Raw genomic sequence first — 12,144 nt, 5'->3', positions numbered from 1 at the left:
TTGAATTTTTTCACCCTACATGATTTCTGGCCATTTTATGCAGAGGGAACTAGAAACCATTAGATTTTTATAGGATAAGAGAAGCAACCTCTTTCCCATCCTATTTTCTTTTTCCCTATCCAAGGTGTGATAACAAATTTACAGATTCTCACAGATTCAAGGCATTCTTTATACACACGAAGTTCTCAACACATTTTTGTTGCATAATTAAGTCTATGCTATTTCAAATTTTGGATTGTAAAATTTCTGAATTAATCCTGTTCAGTGGTCGTTCCATGACTTTAGAATTGTAGCTTGCTTTGCAGAACTTCATCTTTAGAGAGTGAATGAAGCAAGGGTGATGAGAAATGCCTTTGTAGATTGCATTTCTTACAAACTTAAAAATATTAGCATGCCTTTTGGGAAACCTAAGATGGAAAAGTAACTCAAATCAATACAATTAATTTAACTCAATAAGCATTTACTGTGAGATTTTTTAAACTATTCTGCTAGACGTGGTGGGCTATATGAGATACAAAAAATATTGTCCCTGCCCTCAAGGGATTCACTTTCCAGTGAAACAGATAGGAGAACCAGCCTACACAACTCTAACCCATAACATCTAAAACATGGCATCCTGTGGCATTGGAGATACAGCATAGCTGCAGGAGAGATTAATTCTCACAAGGCAGATCATCTGAGCTCATCCTTGAAAGATACATAGATTATTAACACATATATCAAAGATCCTGTAGTCCAAGAGAGTAAATTATTTTCAATATGTTTCGGTGGTAATCTGAAAAGTTATTAGCAAGTGAGGGAGAAAAAAAGGAAAGATGAATGTGAGAAACTATATTTAAAAGTCTAATCTGGCAGGGGTGGGTATAGCTCAGTGGTAGAGCACATGCTTGGAATGCATGAGGTCCTGGGTTCAATCCCCAGTGTCTCCGTTAAGGTGGAAAACAAACAAACACAAGAAGTCCCATTGAGTTCCACTTGCTAAGGGTTTTAAATGACACACTAAAGTATTTGGACTCTGTTCTGTATGACACTATAAATGTTAAATGTTGATTAGCTTTAGTAGGAATGCTACTTGACGACTATGTGGTAGAGACTGAAAAAGGGAGACACTGGGAGCAAGGAGACACCTGAGGACTTTGCTGCAATAAAGCAAAAGAATCTGAATACAGCAAAGATTATGGTAGCAGGAAAAAACTGAACTCTATTGCAAAATTAGAATTGGTAGTAATAGACAACAAATTGGTAGTAAGTGGTAATAATTGGTTAGGAAGAAAATATAAAAGTGAAAATTTAACATGATTCTTACATTTTTCTGCCATCATTATATTATCAAAATTCTCTTGTGAAATAGTTTTTTTTTTTTTTCCCTTTGGCTTTTAAAAAAAAATTGGGTGGGGGGAGGAGGTAATTAATTTTGGTTTTGTTTTTTTTAATGGATGTAGGGGGAATTGAACCCAGGTCCTCATGCATATTAAGCACGCACTCTACCACTGAGCTATACACCCTCCCCTTCTGTGAAATAGTTATTTTTTATTTTAGTGAAGAAGAAAAGAAAATAGTTGCTGAACATGTAACCATTTCTTGGACAGTAGGAATGTACAAGTTGAGCAATATTAGAGGAGGGATATAAGTTCAAGCTTAGCATATCAAACCACTGGGCCAGAAACCAAGGTCCTGGACCCCTTAGACAAAACAGCACAAGTTACACCTTCCTGCATCTTTATACCATGGAATTACTGCCAAATCATTATCAAGCATATGAGGCAAAGAAATCCACTCCAAGAGGCTTCAAACCTTAACAGTGCTTTAAAACAAATTATGCAAGGAAAGGCCAACTAAATTATAAGGTTTCTCCTTTGAGTGGGTAGGCCTTCAAAAGCCAGTGTAACCCATGACCTTGTTAAATACCAAAATGAAAAATATTCTTCAAATCCTGGGTTAAACATACATAATATTTGACTTTCAAATCTCCGTATTGACCTCATAACAAATTCCAAAGGTCTGTGGAAATAATGCATGAAGACATGGGGATCTGAGGTCTTTGAAAATGAGGCAATTCACACCAGAGACGAGGACGACTTCAGAAATGCCTTACAGAGATTGTGGAATACTTGAGAGAAAGAAAGAAATTTAGCTGAGTTCCTCCAAACTGACTTCAAGTAGCAGCAACAATCTACTTTAATTATAATCCTCATAAACCAAATCACCTTATCGTGGGAGTGAAAGAAACAAAAATCAAAATGAAACAAAAAAACAGGATCACAAAGAACCACAGTGTTTTCCTGCCTGCACGCAAACCTGTCCTTCTAGATTATAATAACTCCCCCACCGTCACCACCACTGCCACTAGCAGTAACATGCCTCTCATATAGAGCTTGGAATCCCTACGGGATAGCTCTTCTATGCTCCATGGACTAGTCCTCTTAGCAAGCCTGAAGCATTTTAGATTTTTCTCCCTTTCGGTTCTGACACATTGTGGTGACATCTCCTGTCACTGTCAAGAGTGAAGAAATCTCTACTGCTGCTGCCTGCTGCTGCCTCCACAGTGGCTCTCAGTGCCTATGTCTAGAAAACTCATAACGCTAAATCCTGTCTCATCCAAAGCATTGCTAATCACTGAGGAAAACACTCGGCCAGTCTTCTATTGCTTCCTAACCTCCAAGCACTGCTTCCTTGACCTAGAGCCACCTTTTGATAGCTTGAGTCCTCTGGGACCGAACTGAAGTACAAGTTAAATGACAGATTCTCTGCTTAACTTAGAATCACTCCTCTCCTCCATTCCTAGGCTCTAGTATGTATAATAAGACTGAGTAATTGTACTTTTGTGATGGACCAGGCACTCTGTCAGAGACTCTGAGTAGGTTCTTATTTAACCCTCATGACAATCCTATAAACTGGTATTATTATCCTCATTTTATAGATGGGAAAACTGATGTTTTTTAAAGTTATCACAGTTATTGATCAGTGGCTTAATATCCAAATAGTCTCATGCTAGACTACACTAAACTACCTGTGGTTCCTTAAGTAAAACTGGTCTGATTCTTTTTCTACAATGTACTGACTATGCAGTCAAGGACAGGTCCTAATTGACTCTATTGGGGCACAGGTAGGAAATTATGCCTTCACTGATCAATTGCATGGCCTTTGGAAAGGCCTTTCTGGAAGTGCCTAGATAACCAAAATGGTTTCCCTCTTTCCTGGATGGTAAGAGATTAGGTTTGTCTTTGACAAAAAAAAAAAAAAAGAATTAATGCATCCCAGCATGTTCCTGAAATGGAAAGCAAGTTTCTGTTATCTCTCCATTGATCCTTTTACTTTCCAGTGGACAGATAGGTGTCTGATTGCAGTGCTTCTATAAGTCTAGCAACCCTTTGACAGAATGGCTTGCCTTCAGTACTAAGGGCTGGTCTCTGGGTTCAAGATAGAAAGTAAGCATCAGTGAGCCTGGGATATGTGGGGCTTCTGGTTTCTGGAGAAAAGTCTCTGCCACAGAGTTAACCTACTGAATATGTAACAAAAGGGGATGACAAATTGCTCAAAACAGGTGTTCCTCCTTAAAAAACTGACATTACTATGTGGGTCTCAATAGCAGTGGTCTGAAAGAAAAGGTCCAAAATAAACGTAAGGAAAAAATATGAAAGAGTGGAGACAGTACAAAAAACAGAAAATGATTTATCAAACAAAACCTAACATCCTCAGAGAGATAACAGAAAATAATACATCCTTAAAGAAAGAACAGGATGGTATGATGAAGAAACAAAGTACAGGGAAAACCTCCAATTATACATATATAGTTGTATATGTGTGTATCTGAGATTTCAAAAAATCAAAATAACAACTCAAAAATCATGCTAAGAATATTTCCCAGAAAGCAAAGTGAAGGAAAATAGAAGAAGAAAGGATGAAAAAATTAAAGGATCATAGTGGTTGAACATCAGATAAAAGAAACACCAGAAATGGGGAATAGAAAAAATCCTTAAAAAGTAGCTTATCAAATAACCCAAATACTAACTAATAAATTTATCCAGAACTGAAGTAGCCAAATTACCTAATTAAATGGACTCATAAAATACAAATAATCTATGCCAAAATACATCATTATAACATATTAGAATATCAGGGATGGAACAAGGATTCTAAAAATGCTTTAAAAGTTAAAATGGGTGACTCAAGAAGGCATAAAAATGATTTTTTTCACTGGACTTTAATGACAGTAGAAAAATATTTGTGGTAATGCTTTCAGCATTCTGAGGGAAAATAATTTTTAATCTGGAAATACAGATGCATGTAAATATCAATCAAGTGTAAAAGACTGAAAATGAATTTCTCCATCCTAACCCTTTCCTAGGAACTTAGTAGAGGGTGTGCCCCCTAGGAAAGAGAGAAACTAACAAAAGAGGAAAACAGAATTCCCATGATGAGGGCAAAGAGGTCCCAAAAGGCAGCTGTGCATTTAGCCTCCATGAAAACAATAAGCTGATAGTGATTTGATGTGTTGATATTTTGGAAAACACTATCGATGTGTTTTGAAAGGCTCCAGTAAAGTACAGAGATAAAACTTAAGGATAACGACATAGAAAATCAGGCAAATAAGAAAAGTGTTAATTCTAAGAAAATCAAAAAATTGCATGAGAAAGGGTATGTAACTACTTCTTGACTCTGCAGTGAAAAGGTCCTTACTTTGTTTTTAAATGTGAACAGTAATGAATGATGTAACCAAAACTATGACATAACCATATTAAGAAGAAGGTGAGAAAAGAATCAGTGTATAGAGAAGAGTTACCTAGCAGGGAGTTGATCTTTAACCCTCTGATCTGCAACCAGAGAGTGTTGATAAATTTGCAAAACTGATTAAGAGCAATATGAGAATGTTTGGAGGAACCGAAAAGATGAATTCCTAGAGAAATAAAAACAGGCTAAGTGTCTGACTCTGGGGAGTAAAATTGGAGGGTGACAAGAAGTGATATAGGACGTGTTTTTTTCCCTAGAAACCTCTGAGAATTGCTTAATTCAATTATGTGGCTACTGTTGGGAGACACAAGGCGCTGGTTGGTACACCGGCATTAACAGAATTTACCAAAGACCATGAGGGGTTAAAGAACAAAGGGAAAGTTTAATATGTACGCCACTACAGGCAACAGCAGGCCACACAGACAAGAGGTGATTGTGTGACCATGTGAACATGTAGGGTCTTTTATTGAGGGAAGGGGTTGTGAACACAGTGGGTGGGGGTTGCATGATCAATTCATGCACAGGTATCTGACTGGTTGTAAGATCTGTCAGGGGAATAGGTTTAAGACTCTGATAAGGGCAGGATGTGCCTAGAGACATGCTAGCCAGGCTATTCCCTGGGGTGGTTAATTTTGTTAGAGTAAACACACATCAAGAGAAGATGTTTTTATCTTGCAGAAATGCAGGTATGCAAAGGGTCCTGCAGTGGGGAGAGGGGTTAAGGTGTCAATCAGCTCCAGGTACTTGGAGAGCCCAGGAGTGGGGGTTTTATGAACTTTAGAGTGGCTTCAGAGAGTGCCAGCTGGCTCGACATTCCCAGAAAGTGCCAGCTGGCTCCACACCTACTTCATTTGAAAAAAAAATTTTTTTAATTTAAATAAAGTTTTTAAATCTATGGGTGGCTATGATGACTAATTTTACTGTTTATAACAGGCAAGCCCTTTTTTTTTAATACACTTTACAATGAGTGGTGTATTTAACGTTGCCTTAATTTTTTTTTAACTTTGAAGATTATTTTTGACCCTCCAGAAATTTAAAATTGTAAGTAAAAGATACTAAAACTGATAATACTTAAAAATAAGAGTTTATCAGGAATGGGAAAGCATCATTTGAAAGATGGCTAACTGGGGGCAGGGACAGCAGGAGGCCAGAGGATAAATACAGCAACTGTATAATATTCCAATATAATGTTAAGTTAATTAAGCAAAGAGGCCATCAGACTAATATGGCTTGATGTCTTAGTAGCCTCTATAAGCAAACCAAAATCTAAGCCTGAAATGCCTCAAAGTTAAGAGATTGAAACCTGAGGACAACCAATCACAAATAGCAAACTAGACTTTCCCAAACAATACAACGCCCTAAACTGTAACCCAGCAAATAATTTTCTAGCTTTTTTCCCCTTCTCTATAAAAGTCCTTCCACTGGCTCCTGTGGGTGGAGTGTTTCAAACCACCTCTGGTTTGGCACTGCCCCCTTCAAATCAATTTTTGCTCAAATAAACTTAAAATTTTTAGCATGCTTCGGTTTATCTTTTAACAAGAGGCACTCTCATAATGCGTTACTCTGTCACTATCATGATTGCCATTTTTTTTCTATTTATTGAGTACTCACATTATATCAGGCATCATACAAAACCTTTTACACCCATGATTCCCGCAATCACCAGAGATCGACACCTTACAACCCTCCTCTCCCACTAGTGACTCTCCACCACATGATCTCCTTTTATTGTCTTCTTAGCAATTACAACTCTCTGAGTTGATATTATCCTTTTGTTGGAGGTGGTTTTTCCTTATTTATTCTCTTCTACAATGTAAGCTTTATGAGAACAGAGACTTTGTGCTTTTCATTACCTGAAACATAATAGGTGCTAAGTAAAATTTTGCAGGAAAAATGAATGAGATTGACAAAATCAGTCTGGAGAGAGGTTAAATACCTACTTAAGATAAAAATTTTAAATAGAAATATATTCAGATATGGAAATATATTTAAGAAAAATGAAAAAATTGTTATTAAGTCATGTAAAATATTATCTGGTGTGTGTAAATATGTATATATATGAAAGATGAAATTTGGGGAGATATACAAAATATTAACATTACATATCTCACAATGAAGATTAAGTCTTTTTCTCTTTGCTGCTTATTCTAATTTTTTACATTAAACATAACTTGCATAGTAAATATAATAAAAGATTGTAAAATGTTTTAAAGGATCACATGTGACAAGATACCCAGTCCACTTGAGGGCAAATTGTGACACTACAGTCTCTTTATCCCAGCACCATTAATTAAGCATTAAAATAACATACTCAACTAAGCCCAAGAACTAAGCTCTGTTTAGTGATTCTTAAGACATGCTCAGGTGCCCAATGCTGAATTTAACTCTCTTATATGATTAAAATCACCTATGAAGTTTAGAACCACATGTATTATTTGGACTCAGAGGGCACAAATAGCTATGGACAATATTTTCCCCAAAAGACCTTGAAATACCCCAAAGCATTCCCTGTTCATGTTCCATTTTCTCTTTTAAATCTAAATCCATTTGCACTAAGCTTTATTTTTTGGTTTCATTTCAGTCCTTTTGGTAGTTTGTTTTCTTTTTCTTGTACTTCCTTATTCTTTCCACATCTTGTTTACAAAACTGCCATCTCTTGAGACCTAAATGAACTGGTTAGCGTGGTCATGAAATTCCGTTCTCTCTCTCCTATATGAATCAATCTGTTTCTCTATATAGCTATTTTTGATGGCCCAGATTTAGATCACCATACACTAATAGAGAGATTGTTTACCTAATGTACTGAAACATAATAAAAAAATTTCTCCTCACCTCATCTCATCTACAAGGAAGCTCTCATTTCCAGCTTTCACTTATTTGTATTGCTTTTTTTTTTCTGTCTTGCTTGTAATAATACAAATCTGGTTATGAATAGCTGGTTTGCCAAATCCTGTGAAACTGTTCCATCTCATAACATATGTTTTTAGATCTTTAAACCAGTAAGAAACATTCACCTAATGTTGATGTATTATTGCTCAATTAATAAAATTAAACGTTTGAATGACAGAAATATGTATATAACCTGGGTACGGATGGGGAATACTACTATGAACTATGTTCAATTAAGAGCCAGGTATCATATAAAAATGTAACAGATGTATTTTTCATAATTCATTGAAGCTTATTTTCTGAGAGATACATACAACATCATATAAAAATGTAATATCCCTGAAAAAGCTGGGTGTGATGGCATAATGAATGTAGCAGCCTCTATTGTTATCCATGTAGAGCAGCTGTGTGATCAACTCCCCACCTGCCTTTTGGGAGTACAGCCCACTCTGAAACCAGGCGCACCAGGTGATAATCTAACAGAGGCAGCAGGACTCCCTCCCACTTACGGCGCTGAAACACAGACATCACGTAAAACCAAATGAAATAGCAGCCCGTGTGAGGAGAATGCTATTAAACAAGCAATATACAAATGACCCTCAGGCACCTTTTAGGAAGTCAGTATTCCAGTGGCCTACCAAATAGAGAGAAGTAGTGAACTGAACATTTTCCTTTTTTTGGTTTCATTAAAGTAGCTGCCTCTTCTCTTCTTTTAAGCTATCAGCAACTCAGTCAAATCCTACATATTAAGCAACCTACATGCATGATGCCACATGTGGATGAGGTTTGCTTTCCTTACTAAATATTATTTAAGAGGAAATTAAGTAGGTTGAGGAGAATACAAATAACATGTGCATTAGGAGATGCAAGCTGCTGTGTATAAAATAGATAAGCACAAGAATACATTGTACAGCATGGGAAATATAGCCCTTATTTTGTAATAACTTTAAATGAAGTGTAATCTATAAAAATATTGAATCACTGTATTGTACACTTGAAACTAATATAATAAATCAACCAAACTTCAATAAAAAATAAAATTAAAAAAAATTTAATGATAATAAAAATATAAAGTGCATGAAAAAACAGAACAAATAACATGTGCAGAGAAGTAAATGTAAGACAGACCACTAGAAGCCCTAAATAGAAAAACTAACTCCAAGTAACATTACTCCATTCTTAGAAGCCAGAATGCCAAAGTTATTTTTTTTCCTGCTCAGACATTGATTCTCTGAATGGCCTACAGCATGTAATAACCTTTCTACTTTAGTATCCTTATGCAGAAAATTGAGATCGTATATTTTATTACTCTGAGTTCATCACTAGAGTGGTGAGAGGATTAATTAATTTATTCATAAATATTAAGTACATTTTGTAAAAGTCCTTTTGAAATTCTGCCAAGAACCAGACTTCTCATCTTTGATAATCAGTTGTTTTCACATGGTTGCATAATTTTAAATTTCTTTTATTTTTTTTCCATTGGTGAACAAAACTTCTGTAGGAAGATTTTGAATGTAGCTTGATGAAATCAGTGTTAATTTCTGCAAACAACAAATTTACTTAAATGCCTATTTTAATTTTTATTACAACATCATGTAAATTTTAGCAACTACGAATCACGCAGTCTGGAGATTAGTTCTGATAGATTCAGTACATTAATGGGTTCGATGCATTGTTCCTGCAGAAAGGCTGATCGTTTTCCTGGTATCTCGCACAGGCATACAGCTAAAGCTAGGATGAACGTGCAGTTTTCTGAGGCTTTCCCAGTGGGACAATGCGTATCACATAGCAGCATCTGACAAGGAGAAAACTACACAGCCAGCTTCAGTTTTTTCCTCTTATAAAGATGATTTCATCCAGTTGCAGGAAATGTATGCAACATCAATACCATTTAAAACATACTTTACTATGCAAGTCTATGGTTATTTCATTGGATTCAGTAACCATTATCACATCTTAAATTTTGCATTTCCAAAGAATTTTCACATCTGCTTAACAACCCTGTTGGGGCAAGGTTGATCATTCGCCTTTTGCATATAGAGGAGCTGATATGTAAAGGAGATGGGTATCTTGATCAAATTTATAAGGCTGCCCTTGTATAGAACCAGGCCTGGATTCACTATCCAGTTCTGTTTTCATTACACCTTGCCATAGCTTACATACATGTGCACAGAAAGTAAAAAATAATAGAAGTACACAGTTGTACACTAACAGTCTATTTTATAATCTACTGGGTCATATTATGTATTGTGAAGGGAAACACTAGGTCTATTGATTGCTCTAATTTCTGTGTGATCATAGTGCAGTTTGTTTTTTGTCTTATAAATGATGATGGTTTGAAACTGCTGCAAATTGCTAATGTTCCTGGATACATTTGGCAGCGGCCTGAGGCAAGCAAATCCACAACAAGCAAATTAAATCCTTATAGTAATTTATCTCTAAGCACAGTATGAATAACAAAGGGATTGTGGATCTCAAACAATTTAAGTAAAAATATAAATGATTCTCTCTCCATGTATATTTATATAAGGAGATAAAGCAATTTAGAACATACAGTACAAAGGACAATAATCAGGAGAGTCCATCTCTTACTTTGAAGTGAAAAAAGAAAAACACCTGAATTTGAAAGAATTCAAATTTGATACCAAGGTAAAAGATTGACAATTGTACCAGAAATGCATTCCCGGGAGAGAGCATGGTGTGGGAGATGGAACAGAGGCAGATGTGGGATTAATGGATCAAGGAGTTTAGATTACTCAAAAGCTGTACCCCTTTTGTTAAAAGAAACAAACAATGGCCAGGCAAATAGGCAATACCATTATTCTCTGATGTACAGCTGTGGAGTCCAGTTGGCTACTTCGTATTTCACTTTTTCTTTCATTCATTTGGTCTATGCCATGCTTACCCTCTCCTCAAGGCCAACTACCCACGTTTGGTAATTTCTACCTCATGGTTCTAAGCTATCGGTGATGAGCCATGCATAAGGTAGACAGCTAAGGAAATAGCACAAAAAGAAATGTTTAAACTGTTAAAGAAAAAGTATTCATGACACTTGTTAAAGATAATAAGGCAGACTTTATTCAAGGGGACTATTATGGTAAGCAGGTGAACCACTGCGATGGGGTTTTGCAGTAGGGGAGAGATTTTGGACCCAATTCTGAATAGAAAGAGGAAAAATGGCAATTTCTAGCCAAAAGGTTGTGGGTCAGGGCACAGTGTCAGTGGATGGAAAATTACTAAAAGGAAACATCCAGGGTTGGGGATGATTCCGACTCTGACAATCTTAATCAGACTCTTGCTGAAGACAAGCCAGGAGGATTAGACATCACCTGGGGAATAATGAAGAATGAGGAACTTGATCAGATATTGAAGGTGGAAGATCCTGGCTAAACTGGCTTAGCAAGATTCTTGGTTAAACTGTACAATGCAGAGATGAGTGCAGAAGATCAAAAGTTAGAGCCTGTTTGAGAAGAGAGTTCAGAGGAGCCTGGCTACAGTTTGGTCAAGAAAGTACTCTTAGTCAACACACGCACGCGCGTGTGCGCACACACACACACACCTTCTATTCATTCAGTCCACAGACACTTTCCAATGCCATCAAGTGTGAATGCTACTGTCTTACCACACCCACAGTCCCCCATCCCACCCTTACACCTGCATGCACTTTTGCCTTTATCATGGTTCAAGGGATCTTTCCTTAACTCTCCCAGACTAGATACTTTCATCATCCCATATTTGTCATTCACAGCAGATAGTCATTATGTGATTGTATAATTGTAGAGAGTAACTGTATGTCAGTGTGATTCTTTAACAAATATCTGCCAATAGTTCAGTAAAATTCCTAAGATTTCATAGACTGTAAGTTCCGTGAGGGACAATGAAGGGTAGGTTTTGCTCAACACTGTAATCCAGCACCTTGTATAGAGTGGATCAATAAATGCTTGTTGAATAACTGAGTCCTTTCCAGTAGTGATTCTCAAGTAGAGAGAGGGTGGAGGTGTAAAACAGAATGAACAAGAAAACTAGATTTATTCACCCATTCATGCATGTTAAACTGTCCAGTCAATGGCTAGAATACTGTTTTAAATCTAGCAAATTTTAATAGTGAGCCCCTTTACCTACTTCTTATTTAATTAAGTTCATTTGTAGGGCTTGGAGCATAATTTCCCTACTTTGCATGACTATGAAAGTTTATAGTTGTAGTATGCTAGTGAGTTTATTTGTTATATATGTTGTTTAGCCCTTGATTAGAAATAAAACCAACAATTATGGCATTGCTTCTCTGAAAAACATGATCTGTATAACTATGATCTGTATGAAAATGTGTTCTCTAGCAAGAACTTGCCTATTGGTAAGAATGCAGATTATCAACCATCAAAACAATGCAGAGTCCTTCAGAAGCCTAACCACTAGGACAACTAGGGAAAAGACAGGTAGAGAAGATAATTTGAGAAATTAAGGGAGAAGTATGAGACTTGGATCACATAGCTCAAAAACATGGATTGAGAAAGTTCTACAAATGAG

At 36.5% G+C, this 12,144-nt stretch overlaps 2 non-coding genes across 2 annotated transcripts; one reads left to right on the top strand and one right to left on the bottom strand.

Annotated features, from left to right (window-relative positions):
• The first annotated feature begins 856 nt into the window (after positions 1 to 856).
• On the top strand, positions 857 to 929 carry TRNAS-GGA (transfer RNA serine (anticodon GGA)). Its single transcript has one exon. It is a non-coding gene; the product is annotated as a tRNA-Ser (tRNA).
• Positions 930 to 1,433: 504 nt separating this feature from the next.
• Positions 1,434 to 1,505, bottom strand: TRNAI-AAU (transfer RNA isoleucine (anticodon AAU)). Its single transcript has one exon. It is a non-coding gene; the product is annotated as a tRNA-Ile (tRNA).
• Positions 1,506 to 12,144: the final 10,639 nt, after the last annotated feature.

This window comes from Camelus bactrianus, chromosome 12, assembly GCF_048773025.1.
Source record: "Camelus bactrianus isolate YW-2024 breed Bactrian camel chromosome 12, ASM4877302v1, whole genome shotgun sequence".
Classification (NCBI taxonomy): Eukaryota; Metazoa; Chordata; class Mammalia; order Artiodactyla; family Camelidae; genus Camelus; species Camelus bactrianus.
Note: the sequence above shows the minus strand (reverse complement) of the source record. Positions and strands in the feature narration are given on the sequence as shown.